We start from the raw sequence: 13,793 nt of genomic DNA, 5'->3' as shown, positions 1-13,793 counted from the left end.
GGGTCAGGCTTGCAGCAGGGGATGGTACCAGCTCGGCCAGCTGCCTCGCTAGCCACCTGCATCCCAGAGAAGGGCGGGGCCCTGCCTCACACGTGCCGGAAGGGGAGGGGAAAGGAGACCCGCGAAAGTTCCGCCTCGTCCCGCCCCTTCCGGCGCACAGTTGAGGCCCCGCCCCTTCACCTGCCCCCTCCGAGGCCCCGCCCTGGGGGGGGACCCCTGTTTCTACCCCGCCCCACTCCCCTCCGCTTGGCCCCGCCCCTCCCCCGAGAGCCCGCGCCAGCCCCCTCCCTCGCGGCGGCGCCTCAGCCGCGGCGGCCATTTTGTGTCGCTGCTCGGTCGGTGGCGCGGGGCTCGCGCGGGGAGTGGGGCCGGGCGGTGACTGGCTCCTTTCTCGCCCTTTCGCGGCCGATCCCTCGGTAAGACACCGGCAGCGGCCGGGCGCCCGGCCCCGCCCCGCAGCGGCCCGTCCCGAGGAGGCCGGGCCCCGCGCGGAACGGGTCCGCCCAGCCGCACAAAGGGGGGAGGGGCGGGGATGGGCTGAGGAGGCCCCGGGCGCGGGCTGGACGCGCTCGCGGGGCTCCGCTGTGGCCCGGGGCGGGGCCCGGCGCGGGGAGGTGAGTATCGGCGGGGCCGGGCGGCGCGAGGGGCTCTCCCGGGCGCTGCCGCCTCAGCCCGCGTGGCCGCCGCCGGTGCGCGCGCCGGGCGGGAACCGAGGGCAGCGCGCGCCGGGCGGGAACCGGGGGCGGCGGGAGCCGCTGCAGCGTCTGGCCTGGCCGGCCCGGGGCGCCCGCTCGCTGCGGGCGGGATGGAGCCGCGCGCGGCCCGGGAGCAGCGGGCGGGCAGCGCGGCCTGGCTCCGAGCGGTTGTGTAACCGGGCTGAGCAGCGGGCGCGGGGCCGTGCGTGTCTGAGCCCCGCGGCCTCTGCAGGGGACGCTGGGCTCCGTTCCGCCTGGGCGAGACACCGCGGCGGGGGGAGGCCCTGGGGGAGCAGGAAGCGCCTCTGGGGGGGGGGGGGGTCTAATGTCTCCGCGAGAAAACGGCAGCGAGCGTAGGGAACGTTGTTTGTCCCGGGAAGGGAATCTGGCCGGGGAAAACTCTGGACTGACACTTGGTTCTGTTTCTACCTTGGTGAATGGCTGCTGCTTTCGTTAGCTTTGGTAAAAACCATATGGGTTTCAGAATGAGTCGCGCACACAAGCACTTAGTTACACTTAAAGGGGAGACGTTGACGTTTTTGTTAGGCAGTAAAGCAGAAACAGAAAGTAACACTGCACGTGTCAGAATAATGGGCAAAGTGGGTCTGCACTGAGTTTCTCACTTCTAGTGAACTTGGATTCAAATCATTCCTATTGTTTCATCAGGCAAGTTGGTTTACAGACTCACTGGGAAATTTGGCAGAATTTAATCTCTTGTAGAAAGACTAGAAACTAGGGATGTCAAATACCCGTTAATTGAATAGTCGATTAACTCATGAATACTTATCAGTTACTTGACTATTCTGTAGTCCTTGGGGGTAGGGCCAGCAGCCAATGTGACTGTCGAAGCAAACGCTTCACTCAGTTTACGTGGCTAAACAGACAGTTTTATTGGCCAATAAAAGCAAAGTGAGCTAAACGTGGTCTCAGCAAAGCTGGGTCCAGTAAGGCTACCTAATACAATCAATCCTAGTATCTTTATACCCTTAACCAAACAGTCTGACGTCAGGGCATCTAATTACAGAAATAATCAATTAGACTAGGAAAAACAAAGCCTTATCAACATGATGGTGGACAGGTACGAGGGAGTACCTCTCCTCTCTGAACCAGCCTAATTAACACATTCTAATAGCACATCTGTCTTGGCCTGGCGCATGGGGTGATAGAAAGTTCACTCTGGCTTACATGCAAAGACAAAAAGCTGAAATGGTTTCTGTTATACAAGATGGCTTCTAGCTAAACATAAACTAGCTTCATCCCAAGAAGCCCTCGGCCACTATGCGCTGCTGCCTCTTTATCCGAGGCAGCAGCGTGGGGTGCCAGGTGGGAGCTGGTTCATGAGGGGAGGCAGTTTAAAAACCAGTTTCCCTGGTGGACCTGCTGCCTGTTACCCTGCACTGCTGCCTCTGATCTACAGGTAGCAGCACAGAGTGGCAGCAATCCCTGTGAGAGGGTGGGGGACAGGGTCTGAGCTCCTGGACCCAGTGTGAGTCAGAACTGAGCTGGGCTGCCTGCCTGGCTCCTAATGCACTTCAAATGCAGAGCTGTAGCAGGGGTAGGTCCCAGACCTGGTGCAAGCAAGGACTGAGCCTGGCTGCTGGCTAGCCTGCTTAAAAATTTACTGGTGGGGATGGAGGAGGGGGAAATCCATGTAGTATATGGCATTAACCTATAATCTTTTGTTTATTGGTTAATTGACTACACAATTATATCCCTACTAGAAACACAGGTAGTTTAGGTTAGAATGTAATTGTATTGGTAATACTCTATGGCTGCGTTTAGACTGGAATCATTTTGTGCAAAAATCTTGCCGCCTGTCTACACTGGCTGCGACTATTTGCGCAAGAACACTGAATTTGTAATGTACAAAAGCAGTGGTTCTTGCACAAATACTCCGATGCTCTTGCTCAGGAATAAGCCCTCTTGCGCAAGAGGGCCAGTGTAGACAGCCACGTTAATTTATTGCGCAAGAAAGCCCAATGGCTAAAATGGCCATCAGAGCTTTCTTGCGCAAGAGAGCGTCTACACTGGCACGGATGCTTTTGTGCAAAAGCAAATGTTTTGCACAAAGGCACGTGCCTGTATAGATGCTCTCTTGCGCAAATACTTTTAACAGAAAAACTTTTCCGTTAAAAGTATTTGCGTAAAATCATGCCAGTCTAGACACAGCCAATGTGAAAGCGATGCATCTGCTTATTTTTTTCTTCGTTTCACTCTGGGCAGTTAACTGACTTTTGAGAACCACATAGAAAAGTATGTCTATGCTCCCAAATTAATGTGTAGCATTAAATGTTATGTGGCTCTGGAAAAATAATTTGAATTGGCGTATAGAAATTACAAGTCTTATCCAAACTAAAGGGATATCTGAGAGGGATGTTAAAAAAAATCTTTATTTTTTTTAAGGTGTTGATTGCTCGCTAAATACAATAGCTAAATGGTAGAAAGTGAAGTTGACATTCCCTGCACTCCATTCTCTGAAATTCTATTGTTCTTCATGCCTTGTTTCCTGAAGGGCCATTTGCAGCATGCTGCCCATTGGGGTTCTGTGTCCTGCTAGACATTTTGTTTATCGTTCTCTACACACAGGGTTGCCAGATTCTGTTGGTTTTCGTTCATGTAGATTTTTTCCTACCAATTATTAGTAAAGTGATATTCACATAAAGCAAGGGCATTTGACGTAGGGATGTTAGATACCGTGTATTTTAGTAATTGTATAGCTGCAACAGTTTTTAGTAGTTACATGGTTATTAAAATAGTCCCGGGGGGGGGGGGGGGGTGGCATCCAGTGCGGTCCGAGCTCTCTGCTACCTTGCGCTGCTACTTCTGATGAAGAGGCAGTAGTGTGGGATGGCAGCAGCCCTTGTCTGTGGAACAACCAAGCTCCCCACAGACTGGGGCTGCTCTGGAGGCAGCGGGGAGGTGGGGAACAGGGGCCTCCGCGGGAACCGGCTAGTGCAAGAAGCAAGCTTAAAGCTGGTTTTCCCCCCGGTTGCCGGCTCTCATACAGGCAGATACAATGGTAAGGGGGGAGAAAGGGAGGAGAGTTGAGTGTAGTTGTTTGGATTAACTGATAAGCCTAGAGCGACGAGGAGTCCTGTGGCACCTTATAGACTAACTGAAGTGTAGGAGCATAAGCTTTCGTGGGCAAAGACCCACTTCGTCAGATGCACTGACGAAGTGGGTCTTTGCCCACGAAAGCTTATGCTCCTACACTTCAGTTAGTCTATAAGGTGCCACAGGACTCCTCGTCGCTTTTGCAGATTCAGACTAACACGGCTACCCCTCTGATACTTGATAAGCCTAGGTTTATCCGTTAATGGTTTAAACAGCTATATGCTAACTTCCCTGATGTGAAGTGAGGTGTGGGCTGACTGCGTACTACATTGTGAGAGTCTTGTGCTCCCTCTATATCCAATAAAAATGGTGCCACAGTTCAGTCGGCACACCCAGCAAATTTTAGGTATGCAAGTGGAGTTAACAAAGCTACCGTATCCTGGGATACCATCTTGGTTATGACAGTCTTTTGGCCCACTGAGATGGAGGGCTAGTCATGCAGTCCCATTCACTGATGTAGGCAGTAGTTCATAATTGGTGCTGCCTGTGTTCAAACATTGTAAGGAATGTAATTAAACTCTTGTCACATGTTAAGTTTTTTCTTAACATATGTTCTCCCAAAACATGCCAATTCTCACACTGTTCAGTACTTCTGGCTATCCACTAGATAGATGGCTGCTGCTGATATTACTTGGAGCTCTTTAATTTTCTTGGTCAATTGTGATACCTCACACTCAAGTTCTATTCTGAGGAAATATGACATGTTGTATATTGGTTTGGGATTAGATTTGAAGGTCTGTAACCTTCATCCTAGGAGACGTGAGTTTGCAAGAGATTATTCCAATAGCGTGTGGAGACAAGTGTGTTGCAAAGTGATGAGTGTCTAGAATGCGTGTTTTTTACTTCAATTATTTGTCATGGTCCTTGTTGATATTTGTAACTTTTGAAGGGGTTACGCAGCAAAAAGTATTGTTTGCCTTCTTGGTCCTTGTTGGAACTGTTGGAACTGTATGCTATAAGCAAAAGGGTAAAATTTTACAATTAGAGTTTGAGGAATTGAAACTTGGATTGAGAAAGTAATGCTCTGCAAAGTAAAAACAAATAGGGAATGTTAAATTCTTTGTAACAAATTAATTCTGACCATTAATCTGTGTACTTTGTTAGTGCATAATTATGACTTAAACCGGTTTAAGATAATTGCTCTCCAGCATTAAAAGGATACATTTAACAGAAGAAGAGATCAAATTTGCACATGTATACTGTATGCGTCAATATTTTATTTGGTCTCAGAATTGAGCCTTCTTAATACACAAATTCATTGTAGGGTGCTGCTATTTGTATGGCCTCTATTGATTTTTACTTCCTTTATTCCTCATAATCTAAAGTTTTACTTGTTGCTGCAACCCTACAAAAATCTCATTTTGCAAGTTTTTTGATTTGAACATTTAATTTTATGTCTGTATGTCAGTCGTTACGTATGCCACACCTATAAAAACATATTTGACTGATATATATTAACTTCTCCATGAATAATGTTGAGTCATGATTTGGCTTTTAATGGGAAACTTGCAGTCTTGTAATTCTGTTCTAATACATTTTTCGGGATAGTGAAACCAACACATACCTTATAGTTCAAGTATATAGCCTTTCTGATTTTGTTACTAAGTCACAAAATGAGTGACACTTGGCAGAAAAGGAGAATAGGAGGTTGTTTTAAGCGCACTAGGAGCAAGGGGAAGACGAAGGAAGGAATGAAAGCTGCTAATGGATGCTGTCAAGAAAACTTTGAGGTAGTTTAATGCCTATTTTGCTTCAGTTTTCACTAAAAAAGCTAATGGTGACCAGCTACTCAACATAATTAGTATTAAAGGGAAAGGAATTAAAGGTCAAAATAGGGAAATATCAGGTTAAAAAATATTTAAAAGTTAGGTATATTCAAGTCAGAAGGACCTGGAGTCATGTAACTAGGTAAAGAAATCTTGGAGCTGTTTTCTTTGAAAAATCCTGAAGGACATTTGAGGTCCCAGAAGACTAGAGAAGGAGAAACATAATTACAGCTTTTAAAAAGGGGAAGAAGGTGTGTGGAATTATAAAGAAACCTAATTTTGATGACTGGAGCAATACTGGAACAAATTATTAAACATTCCGTTTGTAAGCAGATGGAGGATATTACTTTTTTTTTCTTGATAAATGAGTGCTGTCTATTCCTTATACATCATGGCAAACCAAACCAGTTTTCTTCTTTGACCAGTTACAGGCCTTGTGTATAAAGGGGAACGCTTCTGTATATGTGAGGTACTAGTAAGGTATTTAATAGTTTTGCGAAATATTCTCATAAGCCAAGGAAACACGGTCTATGAAATTGCTGATAGTAATGGTCCCCCCCCCCTAATTTTTTCTATCCATGGGTGGGATACATTTTATGTGCACTTAGGCATGTGTGCATGTGCACCACTAGTAGAAATACTTGCTGCTGGCTGTAGCCACTCTGCTAATCAGCCAGATGGAACCTGAATTTTTCCACTCACCATAGGTGGCTGCACAACTGGTTAAAAGATTATTCAAAGAGTAGTTATCAGTGATTTGCTGTCAAACTAGGAAGGCTTATCCAATGATAACCTGCAGTGGTCAGTATTAGATAATTTTGATATTGGAGTGGAGATTAAGCTTTTGAAGCTTGCAGATGACCTCAAACTAGGAGGGAGTTGCAAGCACTTTGGAGGGCTAGGGGATGTTAAATTTCAATTTAATTGGCTAATTGAATAGTTGATGCAATTTGAATTGACTATTTGATTAGTTGATAAGGGCACAACTGCCTTTGAAGTGTAGAAACAGCCCCAGGGCTGTTGCTACTCTTCAATGGTGAAAGCGCTGCGGGGATCATGAGGGCAGCCCCCATGCTCCTTGCAGCATTTCAAAGCAGCACTGTCCCGTGGAGCCTGGGATCAGATGGGGACTCCCCTGCTCCATGGGTGCTGCTGGGCTCCATGTGGTGCTGCTGCTTTGAAACACCACGGAGAGCCCAATCTCTGATCCTAGGATCCACGTAGCACTGCCACTTAAAAGCACCTCCTCTTCTTCCCTCCCTGCCTCTTTTTGATAGAGACAGTGGGGGGGAAGGGGAGAGAATGACGAGTTATATGGAGGGCAGGATTAGAATTCAAAATATCCTAAGCACATTGGACTATTTTTATGAAATCAATAAGATGAAATTTAGTAAAAACAAGTTCACAGGACTTAAAAAAAAATCTAATGCACAGATATGAAATGGGCAATAACTGGCTGAATGGTAGCACTCTAGAAAAGAATCTGGGAGTTATAAGTGAATCACTGAATATCAGTCATTGATTTGATGCATATTGGAAAAAGCTAATAGAATTCTGCAATGTATTAACAGGAGTGTCATATGTTAGACATAGGAGGTAACTGACCCACACTGTATTGGTGAAGCCTGAGTTGTTCTGTGTCCAGTTACACTGTGTCCAGTTGGTTGCCACATTTGAGGAAAGATATGGACAAATTGGAAATGTTGGAGGAGAATAATAAAAAGGTCCAGTTTTCTAAACCTTTTTATCAATGAGGAAAGGTGAAAAAGCTGTCCATGTTTATCTTGAAAAAAGACTGGGGGGGGGGAAGGGGTTAAGTCTTCATCCATGTTAAGGTATATTACAAAGAGGATGGGGATCGTTTGTTATCCATGTCTGCTGACAGTAGCACAAGAAACAATAGGCTTAATTTTCGGCAAGAAAAGCTTAGTTTTTCCCAGTATCTTATTTTTCCTACAAGGTTAGTTAAGTTTTGGAATAGCCTTTCAATGGAAGTTATGGCATTCCCATCACTGGGTTATTAAAAACAGATTGGATGAATACCTGTCACAGATCTAGGTTTATTTGGCCCTGTCACAATGCAGGGGGTTGGATTTGAAGATTCAAGGTCCTTCCAGTAGTACATTTCTATGATTACAAATGTTTGATAAGATCAAAAAACTATTTCTCTTGGTACTATTTGTCTAACTTCTGTTGGTGATAGTGGATTTTATGCTCAAGTGCTTGTAAATATTTCCTCTGTGAAATATCTAGGTGCTCTTGTTTTATCAGCATGTATGTATGGTAATTTAGGATATTAAGTGTAGGTAGCAGTGGCAGCTAGTAGTCTTGCATATTCCTAACAGCTACAACTGAGAGTGTAATACTGATGTTCCTCTGTGCATCCATGTATTCACAGGTTTGAAAAAATTAGCTGGCATTGTCTTAGACTGTATATGGCACATTACATGCCTTTGCATTCCTGCCATCTGAGAGCATGTAGAGGAGTATAGTCTCCTCCCTCTTCCCTCCCTCCCCCCAAGTACAGCTCTGTTCCTTTACCTTGCATGGCAGTGAATTCCCTTCTCCTTGTAGCAAATTTACTTCAAACAGATTTCCTATTTTTGTAAAAAGCCTTATCCCACTTTATTCCTTTAGCTAGTTTTTCTGTATATTTAAAAGGAAAAATCTACCCTGTAGGCATTTATTCTTCTGTAAGTTATTGATTGCTTTGTGAGCACCATTACTTGTTTTTCTGCTTTGTGGCTGACTTTAAAACCTTGGGCTTCAAACTTTGTTGCTCCTGCAGTGGCAACACAGAGGGTATGTCTATACTACAAAGTTAATTCGAACTAACGGACGTTAGTTCGAATTAACTTTGATAGGGGCTACACTAGCGCTCCGCTAGTTCGAACTTAATTCGAACTAGCGGAGCACTTAGTTCGAACTAGGTAAACCTCATTTTACGAGGACTAAGCCTAGTTCGAACTTACTAGTTTGAATTAAGGGGTGTGTAGCCCCTTAATTCGAACTAGTGGGAGGCTAGCCCTCCCCAGCTTTCCCTGGTGGCCACTCTGGCCAACACCAGGGAAACTCTATTGCTCCCCTCCCGGCCCCGGACCTCTTAAAGGGGCACGGGCTGGCTACGGTGCCCGTGCCAGGTGCAAGCCTGCCAGCACCCAGCTAGCAGACCCTGCACCTGGCACTGCTCGAGCCAGCCACCCGATGCCCCCCAGCCTTCCCCCTCTTCCCGGTACCAGGCTGGCGGCTCCCGGGAGCTTGCCCGGGACCGCAAGAGGCGGGCACCCGCGTGGTCTAGTGCGGACATCGTGGACCTCGTCCACAACCTCCATACTAGGCACAGGAAAGTGGCAGCTCTCCTGCCCTAGACGGCCAGCCTGGCCACCCAGGAGCAGGTGTGCATGAAAATCAAGGTGGTCCACTGAGCCCCCCCCAACCCTGAGCCCTGAACTTACAATGGCCGTACTGGGTCAGACCAAAGGTCCATCTATCCCAGTAGCCTGTCTGCCGACAGCGGCCAACCCTAGGGACCCTGGAGGGGATGGACCGAAGACAGTGACCAAGCCATTTGTCTCGTGCCATCCCTCTCTAGCCTTCCACAAACGTTGGGCTGGAACACCACTCCTACCCCCTGGCTAGTACCACTCCATGGACCCAACCTCCATCACTTTATCTCACTTCCCTTTAAACTCTGTTCTAGTTCTAGCCTTCACAGCCTCCTGCAGCAAGGAGTTCCACAGGTTGACTCTTTGCTTTGTGAAGAACAACTTTCTGTTACTAGTTTGAAGCCTGCTACCCATTCCTTTCCTTTGGTGTCCTTTAGTCCTTCTGTTATGGGAACTAATGAAGAACTTTTCTTGATGCACCCTCTCCGCCCCACTCATGCTTTTATAGACCTCTATCCTATCCCCCCTCAGTCTCCTCTTTTCTAAACTGAAAAGTCCCAGTCTCTTTAGCCTCTCTTCATATGGGACCTGTTCCAAACCTCTGATCATTTTAGTTGCCCTCCCCTCTCCCACCTCCTTTTCCCAGTCTCCCCGAGTTTTGTTCAATAAAGAGAGATTCTATTTTTGACCACACGTTTTCTTTATTTTGTACATCAGGAAGGGGGGCTAGGGAAGGATAAGTGGAAGGAGGTGAGGGAGGTATGGGGTACGAGCCCCCGATGGGGAGCACTGGGCTGGCTCTGCGGGCTTCTGGGGGTGGTAGCTCTCCTGCAGCCCCCCAATTGCCCCCTCTCCCCAGATGGCAGCCTGTGGCAAGTGCAGCCGGTCTGATGGCTGAGTGCTGTGATGTGCCCAGTGTGGGCACTCAGGGCACTCCAAGCCAGGACTGCTTTGCAAGTGGGGCACCCCTGAGAACTGTCTGTCCGAGGTGTGGGTCGGGTCCCTTTAAGCACAGGCCTCGGCTAGCCTGAGGCAGCAGCTCCATGCTCTAAGTCCTCATCTGATGCCCTGCCTGCACTGCTTCCGGCCATCCTTAACCCCGGTTAAGGGTCCACTTAATGTGGACATGCTAGTTCGAATTAGCAAAACGCTAATTCTAACTAGTTTTTTAGTCTGGATCCGTTAGTTCGAATTAGCTTAGTTCGAATTAGCGCTGTAGTATAGACATACCCTGAGTTATTGTTCTGTAAGAGAAGGTAATATCTGCAATTTCTCTGGTGGGTCCCTCTGTAACAGGATCTTTTAGGCCAGGGGCAACATTTATTAATGGACAGCAAAGGTGGCATCAGATTCTGAGCATCAGACTACAGCAGTCCCCAGGTTACATGGATCCGACTGACATCAGATCCCTACTTACAAACGGGGTGAGGCAACCCCGCACTAGCTGCTTCCCCCCAGCAGACCAGGGAGACGCAAAGCTAGCACCCCTCCCAGCAGACCAGGGAGACGTGCAGCGGTTTTTCTCAGCAGACACCTCAGCTTGAGAATAAAGGACTGAGGGAAGTGAGGTGTGGGAGAATAAAACTGAGCTCTGGAGAAATGTTTGGCTAGAGTTTCCCCTACAATATGTACCAGTTCCGACTTACATACAAATTCAACTTAAGAACAAACCTACAGTCCCTATCTTGTACGTAACCCGGGGACTGCCTGTACTTTCACAAGTGTTCTTGCAAGAGCATTAAAGGAGCAAGCTAGGACTTAACACATTTCAGCCGGTGGGATAGGTCTGGGGTTTTCTCTGTCTTCGATCTGCTTATGGTCCACAAAGCCAAACACTTGAGTATTAGGGATTTAAAACCCTGTTTGTTTAGTTAAACATTATATTTGATAAAACAAGGGTGGTGTGGTCCCCACCAGTTAACCATTCACGCCTCTAATTAGTATCTGCATGCTCTGAATTGACTCTTCTTGCTGCATTGACCTTGGCATTGAGCTCTTTGGGCAGAACAGAATGTTGCTTCAAAGGTGACTGTGCCAGTCTTTCTTCTCTCTTCCAGGGAAGAGGAGTTATGACTGTCCAGGGTAGCACAACTCAGAATTTCATGTAGAATTGGTTCATGCCATGGAGGCTTTGGTTTCCTAAGTACAGTCTTCAGTGTCAACCCTTGCATGGGAGAAGCCGCCAGTCTCTTTTCTGGTGTCCTCTTTCTAGGTGCTGATATGTCCCTGATAGAAGCACTGACCAAATTGGTGCCTTTGGGTGCTGAGACACTCTGATTGTGCCATCCAAAATTGCCATAATCTGGGGAGATTTGCACATTTTACTTAACTTATTCTTTCTCTGTAGCATTCTTGAAACTCCTGCCTGTACAACCCTAGGAACAAAAGTGTGGTCCCATCAGTCTGATAGGTCCTTCCTTTTGAAGGACTGTTTCCTTTATTGCCTGTTCACAAGACTGCTCTCCTAGTGGTTTTATCTCTTCAAAAGATTTTGCTGAGCTTCAGACAGTGAGGCAATATGCCACTCCATTATACCGTAAGGATAAATTGATGATAGCATGCTACCTCATTTTTTTCCAAGTCATCTTCTGACTTCCACCTGAATGAAGCTTGTTTTCTTTCTTATGCTCCATTCTCACTGTGGGAAAGTTAAGATGTACGTTTTTAGAGCCCTTTGCTACTCCTAAGACAGCACAAAACCATTCCACAAATCACTGTGGTTTTTGATCACCCTTGTCCCAAGGAGTTGATACAAATCAATGATTTATAAACCTAAAAATCAGACATTTTATTTAAATTGGATTATTTTGATCTTTTAAATGATAAATTTATTATTTTAAAAGGTTATAATTAAATATCACAAACATGTTACACTTAGTCCCCACACAAATTAATTAATCTTCACCTTAAGTACCAGCTGTTTTTCAGCAGACTGAAATAACATATGCACAGACACACAGGCTGCTTAGAATTGTTTTTGTTCTGTACTGTTTTGTTTTGTGGGCCCAGATGGAAGATACGGGCCAAGCATAGTAGAAGAATTAGATAAGATGTTTTAAAGACAGAGAAACTATATATAGGAAAGGATGGAGGCAAGCACAGAAAGGAACAGTGGAGTGGACTGGAAGGAAAAAAGTGAAGACATTATTGAGCACACACACGGCTTCCTATATTTCCCCACTTATCTGCCACAAACTGTCATAGCTTCTGGGTATAAGAGACCCTATATGGAGATATTGTAAGAAATTTGTTCTCTGGGTAAAAAAGGAAAATGTGTCCAGTGTAAGCAGTGCAAGATGATGATTCAGGGCTTCATTGCAAAAATGAAATATTATAAGGAAAATTGCTTATTGGGAGGGAAATGATGTGGATGAAGATGTGGATATGCCTGAGTGGATCAACTAGTTAGTAACTTAAATAATTCACTTTACAGGGAGTGGATTTAAGGCACTATGTGAATTTTAGTAAGTGTGAATTAACAAGTAAATTCCTAATCCTTATGGCTTGTTTAATTAGATTCTAAACTTAGTGAACTATCACTCACATATACAATGTAAATATCAAGAGTTGCCAGTTGCTGTTGAGTGAGAGTTGATATTATATAATAAATACTTATTTTGGAACATAATGACCACAGACCATAATGATGATGCCATATGTCTATTCCCTGTTTTATATGAGCATAACTCAGCTTCTGTAAGGGAACCCCATTCTGTACTTGTTTTCTCAAAAAACCAAAGTGCCAGTGCGTTCAGTGGGCCTTACTCCAAAATTAAATGTACTGTAAGCACAATCAGTCTTAGCTTTTTTTGGTACCTTGGAATCGCATCCTTGTTGAGAAAAATCTAAATGATTAACTGAATAATAATGAGCAGAACTGAGAGTGAGTACTCAAAATTATTTTTGAATTTTGTTTTAGGGTCATATTTAAGCATAAGAGACTTTGTCTGTCTGTCGGCAACAACTTTATAGTAATCCGTTGGTACTTGTTGCAGTACTGCTGCAACTAAATGTGTTTCAGACAACAAAGTATCAGTCAGAAGCAAAAGATTTCAATTATCCAGTAAAACCACCACATTGGATGGGTTTGTAGTAAGGACCAGCAAATAGCGACAAGACCCATAAAAGAAAAGATTTTACAGTTGAGTCCTTACAGCCAGGCTACACTCCAGCTGGTAGAGCAGACATTGGTGGAAGGTTGCTAGAAGGAACTTGAACATGCTGCGAAAAATACTGAGGGTTTAAACCTTGATGGGTAGATGATTCAGTAATAAGTATCTGTGTGACGAGCGACGAGGAGTCCTGTGGCACTTTACAGATTAAAGACCCGCTTCGTTAGATATGTGACCAGAGAAGATGGAGTTGTGTGACTTTCACAGGTAATAGATATATTGGGAAATGCCAGTGCAATAGAATATTTAAAAGAAGTGGCAGTGAAAGTTGTAATAAACCATGAACAAAAAAAATAAACTGTCACGTGCAGTTTTGTCTCAATGCTCTAAACGTGGCAAAGATGAGAAGATACTTAGAAGAAACAGAAGTAACATGGCTGCAGTGCACATTTAATGCATCTTTTAGTCAAAGACTTAAGTACCTCTTCTGCAGGAATAAAAGAAAATGTTGAAGTCACAAAATACTTGTTACTGAAGAGAGCAGGAGAATCCAAACTAATTCCCCCTCAAAATATTTGATGGAATTTTGTGGTTGATGGTTTTAAACAATTAAGGATTGGTCTATTCTCACAATACTTTGGAAATGGTGATTAAATAGGTGAAAGTATCTCATCCAAAGTATCTAACATTGGATTACAGGGGAATGTAGAGGATATGCTC

General features: G+C 45.3%; 1 protein-coding gene across 12 annotated transcripts in view; it reads left to right on the top strand.

Annotated features, from left to right (window-relative positions):
* The first annotated feature begins 259 nt into the window (after positions 1–259).
* Positions 260–13,793, top strand: part of PHF20 (PHD finger protein 20) — a 191,700-nt gene continuing 178,166 nt past the window's right edge. For 8 of the 12 annotated variants that reach the window (XM_075900760.2, XM_075900759.2, XM_075900762.2 and 5 more), the window contains exon 1: positions 260–416. The gene's annotated coding sequence lies outside the window, so the exon portion shown is untranslated. The remainder of the gene's footprint in view (positions 417–13,793) is intronic. The other 4 variants (XM_075900757.2, XM_075900756.2, XM_075900755.2 and 1 more) reach the window with 2 other exon arrangements.

This window comes from Pelodiscus sinensis, chromosome 17, assembly GCF_052426305.1.
Source record: "Pelodiscus sinensis isolate ZL-2025 chromosome 17, ASM5242630v1, whole genome shotgun sequence".
NCBI classification, from domain to species: domain Eukaryota; kingdom Metazoa; phylum Chordata; order Testudines; family Trionychidae; genus Pelodiscus; species Pelodiscus sinensis.
Note: the sequence above shows the minus strand (reverse complement) of the source record. Positions and strands in the feature narration are given on the sequence as shown.